Raw genomic sequence first — 12,587 nt, 5'->3', positions numbered from 1 at the left:
CATTGGAGAAGTGCTCGAACTATTAGACGCCTGGATCCAAGATGGCAATCAAATTGCCATACGTCAGGAGAGACCCAACTGAGGAAGACATGGAAAATCCTCGTTATTGCCGATTCCAAGGTTCGTCATCCACAAGTAGCTGCAAAGTTTTGAAACGCATATTCAGAGAAAAGGTTGAGTCGGAGAACTTAACTTGGAGCCGAAGGAGTACACAGAGACCCTCTTCCTGTCAGGACTTTCTCCATTTCGAAGCACCAGTCAAGGAGCAGTTCAGTCATTGATAGAGCATGTCTGCGAATTGCTCTACTGTCAAAGCACAAAGGGGAGACATGTTCACAGCTTGAACCACATAGTTTTGGAAAGCCTGCTGATTCCAGATACCTCCTGAACCTTCAGCCACCGACAAAGAAATGTATGACTGGGGTGCTCACCACAGTGCACATTAAAGGAAATGAATTCAAAAGGCATTTGTTGATGTCGGTACTGCTGTCAACATCATCCCTTTGAAAACTCTCAGAGCTGCCGCATTACTCGACAAGAGGCTACTCACTCTCCCATAACAATCAGAGACCACGAAGGGTTCCGGATGCATACGGCTTCATTACTCTCAAAGTCACAGAAATTTGGTCTGCACTGAGACCAAGTTTTACATAATTCGGAAGACCTGGATGACATGATCCTTGGAAGGGCTGGATTCATGTGGAAGGGTACTCAAAGCTTCAGCACGCTGCACGCGACGAAGACTTTGAGTCAGAGGACGCAGAGGACCCCACCATTTGAGCATCTGCAGGAGGATAAAACCTTGATGGGACTTACAAAACCTGGGAAAATCCACATACCTTTGTCAAAAGGTTTCAGTCAGGCAAGTCTTATTCCTTCCATGCTCCAATATTACCAATGTTCAAATATGATGCTTTGACAAGGACTTCTCCCATGAACAATTTAGCAATTACCAAGTTACGAATGGATAACTTCACCCGAAATATACCCAATGGTTGGATCAGCTCTCAATCGATCATTCTATCAAAGGTTTATTGCTGAAGACCTGGCTAAGCACGACAGACAGTATGCTGGGTACTCTCCTCTACAGAGTGTCCTAGTGCCACAACCATGGAATCAACGCAAATATTCAAGGCACGTACAAAGCCGAACAAATTCGAGGAGGGAATTTGGTTCTCAAGGCGGCTAAACGAGATCTCCATCTGCAAGGAGCTCCAATTGGGAAGGACCATTTATGGTTGCTAAGTCCATAACTGGAGGATACTACAAATTGATCAACACAGGTGGCAGAACCCTGCCAGTAATTCACGAGAATTGGCTTAAGGCATTTGTCTGAAATTATTGACATTTGAGGTACTGGCGTTTGAGCACTCATCACGTCTGGATTTGGCATTTAGGATTTTCTTTCGTTGTATTTCAGTTCCTCCAAAACGTTTGCAATACTTGCAATCAGTATTTGAATTCAGCAATTTATCAAAAATTCAGTTCACTTTACTTAAAGAAAATCTCTCAAATCAAAAGAAAATCCTCATCATAATCAACACCTCAAAAATCAAAACCCAAATACTCATATCTCTCACAAGTTCAGAAATTCATGGGATTATGGAAAGGAAACTAAAGAAAACCATCGAAGAAAGATTTCTGCTCCTCTGCCTCCTCCAAGACTTTCAGAGCCGCCTTTTCCACCTCCAGCTTCTGGTTAGATCAACAACTTCATTCACCTTATTCAACACGACATCACTGGTAAGGAAGGGAGCATCTCCCATTACTGCTTTCCTGATAACTTCAAGTCTTCGACGGAGCCACTTCAGATTGAAGCCAAGATCTTCAGCATTCTTCAAGTTGTATTCCCAATCAAAGAGTACATCTTGAGTAACATCATTTCTGGAAGTAACCGGATATCATATATGACACGCAAGATAGCTTCCACTTGTTTCTTCAGAAAATAACTGCGTTCTGGATCCCGAGTGACAACAATGTGTCCATACATTTCCCACAGTTCCTTGTACATAGAAGCATATCCGATAGGAACGCTAAGTCCTCCAACAAGCTGGTGATACGGGAGTAACTCACCAAATTGAGGATCAAAGGAAATCCCTGAAGTCGGATACTCATGCACTATCATATGGTTCTCAATTACTGGAGCAGCATCGGTGATCATAGAGACAATTTCAGAAGAAGTAGCTTCCGCCATTTCGGGTTCGGGTTCCACCGTCTGAGGCACAATTAGAGTTTCTTCTACCTCCACAACATCAACGACCATAGATTCATCATATTGAGGCACAGATATGGAAGTCTTGTCACCGAAAACTCCTGGATTTCCCAAACCATCATTACTGGATTCATAATTCCCAACTTCGTTATTCGGCACCTAATGCGAAGATTACATGGGATTAGAATGATTCGAGGATGGAAATCCAATACGATTATAAAATTAAGAAAGTAAGTGAACTAACATCATATAAGTTCCTTATCATGCATCTAAGACGTGTACAAGTAGCATCAAAGTCATGATACACGTTTTCAAAGAAACTCAGTTGAAGAAAATTTACACTGCCCTGTGTTCAATGACGAACTGGGAGCAATTGGTATGGATTCTAGAGTTGGGTCATATTCCATTATCTTAGTATGGAAGTCCTTTACAACATGTCAAAATTTCATGGAAATTGGGCGAACGAGCTAGGAGCTGTGGTCAAAACATCGAGCAACATGCAATCTGAAAAAGTTCTGAAAGTCTCCTGGAAGTTTACCATTTCGTCTTTTTCATGCCCTAAATGTGCTCAAAACTTAAAAATATTCTTTTGAAAAGCTTGAAAGTTTCCTGGGCTTGAGGATACATATGCAGATATTGAAAATCCGACTCCAGATGAAGATTTTACGGCGTTTTTGGTAAAAAACTGGGTTCTGAATTTTCTGACGACGAAGTTTGACCAAGTTTTTTCATATATACACTTAGATTCTCATTCATTCATTCACAAATCATCAATTTCATACTTTTATGAAGAGGTACAGGGTATATACTTACTTTGGAGGTCTCCGAAGTACTCGAGGAATTATGATCGTCCGTATTAACGACAAGGGGTTCATTACTTCTATTTGACTCCGAATCTTTGGAAGCGCCTTCATCTATATTCTCAGAGGAATGTCGAACATCAGCACTTTCCGTATCCATGATGACATCCTCCTGGACATATTATCAAGTAATTAGCATCTTCACATGAAACTTTTATGTCCGATGGTAAAGGAAATTACTCACGGCGACTTCTTCTTCAACGCTCAAATCAGAAGTCGTCTGCCCAACAGCAGAGAATCGAAGACCGTCAATACTAGAAGGAGCAAAGTCCTGTATCCAAATAACAAATATTGATTTTGAGATCCTGATAATGCGGATGACGAAGTCACAACGAAAAATATCAACAACTCACCAAAAAGGCGACTGGGGACTTTATGGTGTTGGGAAACAACTTGCAATTCTTGCCCCTGCCTTCTCCACCGTGGGCAATTGCCTCCGCTTCTGAGAAATTCACTTCAATTCGAGGTCTCACAGCACGACCCTCCTGCAAAAGAAATTGATGTAGTAATTAAAGACGATTATACGAGTTGTATGAGGAATATGCAAAAGAATACATACTGGTGAACCTCCTGGAGATGTCTTTCGTTTGTCACCACCAGAAATATTCCTGAGTCTGGGACGAGAGGAACTCATCTCAGAAGAAGGGGGATCCTTCACTAAAGGTTGGGAGGCCGTCACATAATCATTAAGACGCTCAAGCGTTGATCCCAGAATTCCATATAACCTGGAGTCACGTACGTTGTTCGATCAATACAAGGGAACCAATAGGAGCTCCCTTCATCACGTGTGTGATCTAAACAAGTCTTAAGTTGTTCCACTGATGGTATTATCCTTCTGAAGGTTGGAACACATTGGTCCATACCCATCTGACGGGCGGTTCTGTCAATATTATACTCCTCCACCGAAAAATTGCCATACGCTGCTGATGTAATGTGACCGGGAGTACAACTCAGCATGAAAGATCTTTCCCCATCACTCAAATCAGCACCTGATTTCAAATACTTACTTTCTCCATCATTGAAAGTCTTCAATTGAGAAACGTGAGGAGGAACCACCACCCAAGGACGGAAGTTGAACTCAGACTCGTCATCTAATACGTCGATGAAGCGTGTCTTGGACTGAATTTGCTTCGTAGACCAGCGCATAATCCTAGCGTTGTCTTTCTCATGGAAGATACGTCGAGCATCAGCAAAGTTCAAACTTTGTAAGACACTACAAGGAATCGGTGCATAGTTTCTGAAACGCTCCTACATTAGAGCTTGGAGAAACATCGTGTTGGCGTATGTTGTAGTTTTGAAAGTGGTAGTAAAAGTGCGTTGCTCGGACTTGTAAAGATTTAAAAATAAAAATATATACACAATATTTGTCACAATGGGCGAGAGGTACTGGGACTAGGATTCCGCCAATTTCATTTCTTAAGGTTCAAATAATAATTCTTTTATCAATAATAGCTCAAAAAATATATTAAATATATCGACTCTAATTTATTGCCAAGATTGATTCTCAAAATATTAGGTGTAAATGTTAAGCATGGGACATCAAATCATCTAAGCTAAGCATGACCCATCAAATCAAATCACAACTAATTAATTTAAATCATAATTTCAATTAAAATTAATGCAAAAGTCATGAAAAGAATTAAATATAATTACCCAAGTGTGAAATAAGGCTTCCTCCATTGCCTCAATGTTGGGATTTAGCTTCTCATATTAATCATAATCTCAAAATACATGTATGTTGCTCAAAAGTTGATTAAAATGATAAAAATGAGTAAAACAGTGAATGTACGACCCACAGGAGGCGTCACAAAAAGAACGATAAGAGACAGGTGCTGCTGATATTTAGACTGCTATGCGACCCACGGTTGTGCGTCTTAGACACTGGTGATAAACGACTACCATCGCGAGTCCGTTCTTCGTGTTCTTGGTGTTCTTCATCAGCAGCAACAACAACAGAGTTTCATCAACTCTTGATTTCTGCTTCTCTGGACCTCCTCTAGACCCCAAACTCTCGACAGCCGTTCTATGACATCCCAGAAGCATTTATATAGTCACAGCACCTCCAAATCTCCACCATCAATTCGAATAATCTTCCACTAATGAGTTTTATTCTCGGAAAATATTTTCTACCAGAGTTACATAATTATTTCCTTCTTTACCTTGTTCACGCGTCTGCGTGGTGTTGACATTCTACCATCATGTTTATTACGCGTCTCTGATGAAGTAACGCACGCTGTATACACACGAAATCATTCCAAAGATAGCTAAAAATCCCGAGAATATCTTCCATGTGACGTGCTTTCCCTGTTTTTCTTCTCTCGGATTAACTATCCAATTTGGATTGAAACCAACACCCGTATGACGACTGTTAAGCCCAAATAAACCTTTCCGAAGAATTACAGCGATTTAATCTCGCTAAAACACTTCCAAATCACGAACCAAAAATCTACCAGAGAATAACTTTCTTTTCCCGCCAAAAATTGATTTTGAATTTTGAGAAGATGACCTCCCCCTATCCTGTATAGGTGTCCGAACAGCAGATGCCTTGGGTGACCTGGGGGTGCCCCTTAGTAATTAGGTTACCCCTTATCCTGAAGCGAGAGTCCGAATAACACTTGTCCTCCGGGTACCAAAATCAACTTTTCGAGCCGAATTTTCCAAAAATATTTATTTCCAAAAAAATACCTACAAATACATAAAATAACAAAATTAGTACAAAATCGAGTGCCAACAATATATAGTATTGAGATCAAATTAGACACAAAAATGTGTCTATCAAATACCCCCAAACTTATTATTTGCTAGTCCTCGAGCAAAATTTATTCTTGAAAAGTGACCGAGTTAATCTCGGGTGGGTTTATCAGAGGTGTACCCACAAAAACCAATACTACAGACCCTAGCTATCTACGCAGAACCTTGGAAAGCACTAAAGAACCTCCTTGGTTGGCATACAATTATTGACTCTAAGAGGAAGAACCCTGATGCGAAATTCCAATTGTTGTACACGAGTTTGCACTCAAGCATACTAAAATTCATATAAGTGACAGAGCTCTACTAAGATAGTTTCACAATGGACATCATACTCGGAGTCATACTAATCACATGAAAATTAAGAAGATGGAAAAAGAAAAATGTAGATGGTTGAAAAGTGAACGGTGTTTCCCATATCTGTCTGAAGGCCTCTTCCAAGATGAACCTAACCTAAATGACTGAGATACCGGTCTGACTAATATTAACACACTGGCATATACAAGGGAACCAGTGGTCAATAACTTAAATCTAGATCAACAAACTGGAAAATACAAGGGAACCAGTAGTTGACTACACATAACAATAACCATTTTTTTTTTAACTTAACGGCATGAATAGATCTTTTTGATCCAAGCGCATGCTTCTTGTCAGCAGATTACACGATAGTTCCCATGGGTCCTGCATTCCACACTTGCTTAGGCGACGGAAACAGGGAGAACACACGCATATTGCTATCCAAGTGTTAATACTTATTCCGATTGGTCTAACTGGTCCGGTCTTTTTTTTTTTTTTTTTTGATAACTCAGTCACTCTATTTCACCCTAGCAAAGGTAACAACTTGAATCGTGTGCCCCACCAAATCACTTGAAATAAAAGAAAACTAAAAATAGAAAGTGAAAAGGACTCGACGAGATATGGCGAAACTATCATGTTATTTCTAACAACTGAGCTCTGTGGTTTTATGAATAGACTCTATAGATGTTTCCATCTAGTCAGATTGGTTCCTCAACTCCTAAAACAAAAATGTTTCCATCCACTTAGATTGGTTAGTGCTATCCTTAATAGGCGTAAATTTCTAGGCTCTGGAGTTTATTTATTGCAACTTAAAACTAACAAAAAGTTTCTTCCCCACCCCCAAACTTAAATCTAACATTGTCCTCAATGTTCTATAGATAAAATTAAAAGCATGAACAAGGAGAAACTGTTACCACTTGAAGAAAAAGAGTTAAGGAAAGATATTACCATGTTGCATAAGATTGGGTTACCTCCCAAGAAGTGCTAAGTTTAAAGTCTTCAGCCAGACTTAGAAAAAGATTGGTCAACTCGAACCATAAAGTAACAGTTGAAATAATTGTGGGTCTTCAAAACCAAAAAGAGCTGACCATAGGAAACTGCAGTGAACCAAGAAAATGGAAAAGGAAAGCATGCCCTTACCTAGTTTCCTGAAAACTATCGCTAATTGCGGTTCAGGTTCAGGTTCTATGAAATGGTCTAAATAGAATATTTTCATTGGCTGCGTTTCTTCATAGGTTGGATCCAAATTATTAGGTCCTAGAGTCTGGAAAAACTCAAATAAGAACTTGGAATCACAAAGTAATAACCTAAATAATTGCGGATCCTCTAAGTCAATCAGATATGACTTACAAAATTGACCACAATGAGAATAGTGGTCATTCTTAATCAAATGTGTCGATTCTAATTTCCTAAGGCATTTAGGTTTAGTCTCACAACTTAATATTCGACACATTTGGAATATAAACGTTCCCACAGTTGGAAGAAAACTATTTGGTGGGAAAACAAAGTCAATCTGGGGATCATAGCCTGGGCAAACCACATCAACCAGAGGATGGGTTTCTAACGACTGAACTTCTTCCTGGATATCATTAGGTTCGGGAAAACGATTATGAAGGTAATCTTGTAAAATTGTCGAGGCAGAGATATCAAGTCCTAAGTGAAGGGACTTTCTGAGAGTTAAAGGTAAGGCACTATGAAGGTGATAATCACCCCCAAACTTAGAGTTTTTAGTGTCTCTAGATAGACTAGTAACAATCTCCCTAATTTCTGGATCATTAGATTCTTGAAAATGGTCAATTGATTCTTCTAATTTATTATCAGGTAGTGCATCTTTACTCATCTCTACGGGTCTATCTTCTTCTTCCAAGACTATTGTTTCTAAGTCGCTAGACTCTAAAACAGTATTTTCGAAATGAACTCGTTCCTCTAAACCACTATCGGCTCCATAATCAAAAGGAAAAACTACATCGTCTAAAACGGTGGTATCCCTAATCAAATCCTCGTCCTTTTGAATAGGTGAATAATCATAAAAATTATTTGGATTTGAACTAGAAATAATATAATCATTATAAAGCTCAATTGGATTAATAGATTCCTGATCACTATGCCTACATATTTCAGATTCTTCATTACTACTATCCTCATCATCATAATAGTACAAAGATGATTGAACCTTATCTAAATAAGTAGTGTCTTTTATTCTAACCTCGTCCTCTAGATTGGGAAAATATTCACTATTGATATCAAGGGTAGAATTGGAAACACTATTTTGGAAATTTAGATTATTTCGAGCAGCATTAGCTAACTGTTCATTTTCTGCCTCTAAACGTGCTTGAATTTCACTGAGCGTAACACTTATACATTCACAAGTCTCATTGAATATCTTAGACCGTTGTGTACTCTCTTCTCTTGAACTAACTGCACGTTCATACTCCCTTCGAATTTGTTGGTAGGTTTCTTCTAGAGATTGAACAGGTTTAGAAATGTCATAATCAGGACTAGTTTTTAAGTAATTTTCCAAAAACGCATGACTAGTACTATAATATTCCTGATTTTCTTGCTCGTAAGACCAATTTGTGTGTGGATAGTAATTGGGATCACTATGGTATGAACCATAACCTAGAAAAGGTTGGCATTCCCAACTACTATTCCCACCATGGTCATAAAACTGATGATGTCCATATTCAAATTCAGGTCGATACTCATTGTATTGGCTTCTATCATACCAGTTCAACATTCTTAATTGCAAGGGAATTCTACACAACCACAAACAAGGCCGACTCGACTCCACCAAAACAAACCTAAAGATTTATAGCAAACAAAAAGCATGATGGCTCCACTTAGATTGTTTCTAGACCAGCTTCTATCTTTCGAAAGGGAATTCGTTGCAATTTGAGCAAACCCCTCTGGAATCAATCTTAGTCAAAGTAAGTTGAATTGAGGCGAGGGAAGCTCAGTGGAGCTTTGATACCCAAGGCCTCACCGCTATCACAAGGCGGCGCAGTCACGCATTCAACTCACAGAAACCATCATGAACTTTGAAGTGTGCTTAAATAGCAACCAATATTTTTCGAACGAGTTTCCTATTAAGCTCGTTACCCTATCGGTCTCGTTCTATTCCAAATTTTAAAGCTTGGGTTCGCGTTAGGTTTCGTTTTCCTAAGGCGGGCAAGAAGGGAGCGGTGATGAAATCCGAACCCTTATATTGTTTAGGCCAGGCCTTGCCCTTTACTAGGAAAATAAAGACAGTCCGGTTCGTCCTCAAACAATTATCACCTTAAGGCAGACAGTAACCCGCTTGCAGGAGATTCGCGGGTGTTTCGATTGGACTTACCTCCCGTACCAGACGGGCGATGAACCGTTGTCGTCGACTCCGGCCACGACTCCTATGCCGTGTGCGAGCCCGAGGGGCCGAGACGATATAGTAATCGTCGTCCTTCCTTGCACACAGTTTATATAATAAATTATTATTATTTTTAATAATAATACCCTTCCGTAGGGTTAAAAAAAACAAAGTCCAATTGTTTAAAGTCCAAAGTCCAAAATAAATAAAAAAAAAATTACAGTTTTCCTCACACACTCTAAAAAAATTACAAATTAAAAATTAAATCCTAAAATTGTCCTTTTTTTTCTTCTCTTTTCGCTTTAAGATTTTTCCTCTCCAAGTCCTTAGTTTTCACTTTGAACCTGCAAAATAAAGACAAAAAGAAACGTAAAAAGGAACAAACAATTCTAAAAAAATAAATAATAAACCTAAAAAAAATAAATCAATCTATATACAAGTCCGCGTCGGCGGCGCCATTTTGTTGTAGTTTTGAAAGTCGTAGTAAAAGTTCGTTGCTCGGACTTGTAAAGATTTAAAAATAAAAATATATACACAATATTTGTCACAATGGGCGAGAGGTACTGGGACTAGGATTCCGCCAATTTCATTTCTTAAGGTTCAAATAATAATTCTTTTATCAATAATAGCTCAAAAAATATATTAAATATATCGACTCTAATTTATTGCCAAGATTGATTCTCAAAATATTAGGTGTAAATGTTAAGCATGGGACATCAAATCATCTAAGCTAAGCATGACCCATCAAATCAAATCACAACTAATTAATTTAAATCATAATTTCAATTAAAATTAATGCAAAAGTCATGAAAAGAATTAAATATAATTACCCAAGTGTGAAATAAGGCTTCCTCCATTTCCCCAGTGTTGGGATTTAGCTTCTCATATTAATCATAATCTCAAAATACATGTATGTTGCTCAAAAGTTGATTAAAATGATAAAAATGAGTAAAACAGTGAATGTACGACCCACAGGAGGCGTCACAAAAAGAACGATAAGAGACAGGTGCTGCTGATATTTAGACTGCTATGCGACCCACGGTTGTGCGTCTTAGACACTGGTGATAAACGACTACCATCGCGAGTCCGTTCTTCGTGTTCTTGGTGTTCTTCATCAGCAGCAGCAGCAACAGAGTTTCATCAACTCTTGATTTTTGCTTCTCTGGACCTCCTCTAGACCCCAAACTCTCGACAGCCGTTCTATGACATCCCAGAAGCATTTATATAGTCACAGCACCTCCAAATCTCCGCCATCAATTCGAATAATCTTCCACTAATGAGTTTTATTCTCGGAAAATATTTTCTACCAGAGTTACGTAATTATTTCCTTCTTTACCTTGTTCACGCGTCTGCGTGGTGTTGACATTCTACCATCATGTTTATTACGCGTCTCTGATGAAGTAACGCACGCTGTATACACACGAAATCATTCCAAAGATAGCTAAAAATCCCGAGAATATCTTCCATGTGACGTGCTTTCCATGTTTTTCTTCTCTCGGATTAACTATCCAATTTGGATTGAAACCAACACCCGTATGACGACTGTTAAGCCCAAATAAACCTTTCCGAAGAATTACAGCGATTTAATCTCGTTAAAACACTTCCAAATCACGAACCAAAAATCTGCCAGAGAATAACTTTCTTTTCCCTCCAAAAATTGATTTTGAATTTTGAGAAGATGACCTCCCCCTATCCTGTATAGGTGTCCGAATAGCAGATGCCTTGGGTGACCTGGGGGTACCCCTTAGTAATTAGGTTACCCCTTATCCTGAAGCGAGAGTCCGAATAACACTTGTCCTCCGGGTACCAAAATCAACTTTTCGAGCCGAATTTTCCAAAAATATTTATTTCCAAAAAAATACCTACAAATACATAAAATAACAAAATTAGTACAAAATCGAGTGCCAACAATATATAGTATTGAGATTAAATTAGACACAAAAATGTGTCTATCAGCGTAACATTCAATCTTCATGAAGCCGTTCGAAACACTGGAGTCTACGATAAAGAGTCCAGGTTAGAATATAAAGAGCCCAAGAATAAGCTACCTAGCGGAAGTTGTTCACCTTGAGCCAGCTTAATAGCGAAAGGAATTACAAACGGCTTCAACAAGGTACCAGCATCTTCAAACACATCCCTAGACAGCCATAAGCACAAGAAAGCAGCAATAGACAACATACCGTCGGGTTCATCAAGAGGGACGTCTCGTGGCCACCAACGTGTCAACCAATGAGCGTAACAACCTTTACCAAAAACCTTGTTGATTCTCTCCATCTCAGCTGTTAAATTTTTGGAAACTTCTTTATCTTCTGTTGTCCAAAGTTCTTCAGGAAAGTTGCCTATAATTGGAAGATGCAATAAAGCAACTACATCTTCCAAGGTAATAGTGAACTCTCCCCAGCTGCATATAAACGTGTGAGTTGGGATGCACCAGCGAGCAAGAAGAGCTACAATACCTCGTGCGTCATGAAAGATATACAAACCTCTAGATGTTTGAACGGCCCTGGTAATTTGTGCTCTATCCAGCATATCTCTAACACGAGGAAATACTAGCATGTGTCTAGACCATCCCGAGAACTTCTCTAAGGGGCGTCGAGAAAGCTTGAATTCAATCACTGAAGCCTAGAATAGTCCTCGTTCAAGACAGAACCGAATAGCAGCACGAGGAGTCACCAATTTATTTTGAGTGACCGTACTGGGATTGATCAGAAGGCGATATACCGGGGAATTGAGACGATTTTCGGGCTCCTGAACCTCAAAGAAAGCGTCATCTATGTTTGGGACATTCTTGAATCCAGGTGTTTCGTCTTCCTCACCAACGGAAGTCTCATCCGTGCATGTTTCCTCTATGGAGATATCATCATCTGCACACCTTTCATCTCTGGAAGCATCATTGGCTGGAGAATCAGACATCCTCGCAAAGCTGTTGTGAAATCCACACAATGTTTCAGTCATCCGCGAATTCAATAAGATGATGAAATCATGCAAATTAAAACGCCGGTGTCTACAAACGGTAAATCTTGAACTCTTACCTCTTTCAATTTCACTAACAATAGTGGTTGCAATACAAGAGTTAACACACGAAATCAATTCGTTCCTTGAAACCCGCAATAACGAACAACACTTC

This window comes from Papaver somniferum, chromosome 3 (assembly GCF_003573695.1).
Source record: "Papaver somniferum cultivar HN1 chromosome 3, ASM357369v1, whole genome shotgun sequence".
Lineage (NCBI taxonomy): Eukaryota > Viridiplantae > Streptophyta > Magnoliopsida > Ranunculales > Papaveraceae > Papaver > Papaver somniferum.
The sequence above is the reverse complement of the archived record's forward strand: the minus strand, read 5'-3'. Positions refer to the sequence as shown.